The 2,643-nt window shown below is 37.2% G+C and overlaps 1 pseudogene; it reads left to right on the top strand.

The window, feature by feature from the left end:
* Positions 1-253: 253 nt before the first annotated feature.
* Positions 254-2,373, top strand: LOC147395573 (protein NRT1/ PTR FAMILY 5.5 pseudogene; annotated as a pseudogene).
* The last annotated feature ends 270 nt before the right edge of the window (positions 2,374-2,643 follow it).

The raw sequence follows: 2,643 nt of genomic DNA, 5'->3' as shown, positions 1-2,643 counted from the left end.
CCTTCTTATACTAAATGCTAACAGTTAACCACTAATCCCACCACACCAAAAAAGAAATGTAAACTCAGCTCAAGAGTGACCTAAACCCATTGAGAACCCTAACAATTTAAATACATATTTTTGTAACAAAGAGATTGAGGTATTCTGGTATTGAGATAAGTAGTAAAAAAAGGTGTTGGTTATTTTAATTGCCCAAAGCAAGAAAAAATTACAGAAAACTTTCACATTTGTACAGGGATTAGGCTTTCTATCAATGTCGACACCTCCCGTCCTATCTAAAATCACAGGGACATGTAGCGCATATGAACCTGAATGCATTGGCAATGTCCAATCGATTCTCTTCTACACTGCATTAGCCCTAATAGCCATCGGTCTGGCTGGTCACTTTACCTCATTAGGCTCTTTCTTATTCGAACAAATTAAAGCCAGGGAAGGTGATGAAGTCAACATTGCAGAGAGACAGACAAAAAATGCTATTGCAGTTTTGAGCATCTTTGCAGTAATCATCGTCCCACTAATAAGCTGCATCGCGCTCTCTTATATTAAGCCTTGGTCCGTTCGTTTTGGGATTCCAGCAATATGCACGGTGGTTGCAACTCTTATTTTTGTGTGTGGATCAGGCTCTTTTGTCCCTACCAAACCAAAAGGGAGCCCCCTCACACGTGTGTTTCGAGTGTTTGTGGCATCGACTTTGAAGGTGTTTCACCATCTTCCAAGAGATGCTAATCAACTCTATGAGAAACAAGACATAGATGATGAATCAAGCATAGATGGTCAATCGAGCATAGATGACGAATTAGTACCTCACACCAATGGGTTAAGGTGCGCAATCTTTTTTAAATCCAACTTTTATAGTGTTCCAAATAATAATTGTATTAGAAAATAAAATATGTCATATTAAGATGCATGAGATGCATTACATCCCTATCAATATGTCTCGTCACAAAGGTTAGGTTGTGGTGGAAAATTATAAATTTAAGAAGTTAATAAATTAGAATTGATGATAAGTTAGTATCTTCCTATCTCAGCTGTACGTTTGAGGCTAGCTAGTACCTTTCTCTTTCTTTTTATGATCCTCCTACTATGACATTCGAACAATAAAATTTTTGGATAATACTATCTCAAAAATTTGATATGAGACTCTCCATCAAACAAATGGCTAAGACGGGTGGATACTTCTAGAGATTAAAGTAGAATAAATCTCTAGAAAACTTTTCATGATAATTTCTAGGAACCCAACACTGATCTATAAGAAACCTGTTTTTACCATATCTTTTCTCGGGATCTCTATATAATTTCCTAGTGATCCATTTATTTTGGATGTCCTTAGGACATATCCTCCTGTTATAATCATTCATTTGATGGAGAATCTCAAACATTGTTTGAAGCTAATATTTTCCAAATTTTATCCAACCAACTTAGGGCAGTTTTAATGTAGTGTTTTAGATTAATTCATATATATGTCTAACAAATATAACCTCAATGATTTAAAGGTGCCTAGACAAAGCTGCCATCATATCATCGTCCCAAACTCTAGAAGAACAAGAAAAAAATAGATGGAGACTATGTAGAGTCACAGAAGTAGAAGAAGCTAAGATTACCTTACGTATGATTCCTATGTGGATAACCTTCATCTCTATCGGGCTAGTGTTGTCAATTGGTTATACTTTCTTTATCGAGCAAGCGAACCACATGAACCGCAAGGTTGGAAAATTGACGGTCCCTCTCCCAATCCTTTTGATGTTCTATGACATTGCAAATACGAAGGCCAACCAATTCTATTACATCATGGCAAGTTGTTGGAGTGAATCGAGACGAAAATATGCACCCATAGTTGGAATTGCTTTTGGCATGCTTTTATCTATTTTATGTTGCATTACTGCTGCAAAGGTGGAGAATAGAAGGATAGGTGTGATTGAGAAGCATGGTTTAGTAGATAAACCTGATGAAAAAATCCCCATGAGTTTGTTTTGGTTGCTACCACAATTTCTCCTCTTAGGGGCTGTTGATGGACTTGCACGTAATAGCGTCCAATGTTTTTTTAGAGATCAAGTACCGGTTTCTATGAGGAGCTATATGATCATATTCACTGAGGGCGTGTTTGGAGCAGGAACCATTGGTGGTGTGCTTTCCGTTTATATTGTAGGGAAGGTTAGTGAACGAGGAGGGCGATTGAGTTGGTTTGGAAATACGCTAAACAAAAGTAGGTTGGATAATTATTATTGGACATTAGCGGTGTTGAGCTCTATCAACCTTGTGATCTATGCTTTGGTCGCTATTTGGTATGCTTATCAAGAATCAGATGTAGATGAGGATGAATGGCCAGGGGGAGAGGAGACTACAAACCATGAGGAGATGAGTTGTTGTTGTTAGTAAATGTGGGAGGTTGATTCTTAGTCCAACCATTAAAGGTTTGGCAAAAGTGATTTAGTTTCAATCTTGTAATCTCTTGTATCACCCAATTATCCTTGGATGTATTGTAATTAGATCAACTACTATTTGAGTAATTAAACTTCTCAAACAATTTGTCTAGAATTCTCCCTACAAAATGTTATAAAGTACATGGGCCATGGAAATTATCTGATACTCTTAGCTACAACTTTTCTCCCTTAGCCCACATATCCACTTCTTCTTTTCCATCGG

This window comes from Akebia trifoliata, chromosome 8 (assembly GCF_017979445.1).
Source record: "Akebia trifoliata isolate Shusen 1 chromosome 8, ASM1797944v1, whole genome shotgun sequence".
In the NCBI taxonomy this organism is placed as follows: domain Eukaryota; kingdom Viridiplantae; phylum Streptophyta; class Magnoliopsida; order Ranunculales; family Lardizabalaceae; genus Akebia; species Akebia trifoliata.
Note: the sequence above shows the minus strand (reverse complement) of the source record. Positions and strands in the feature narration are given on the sequence as shown.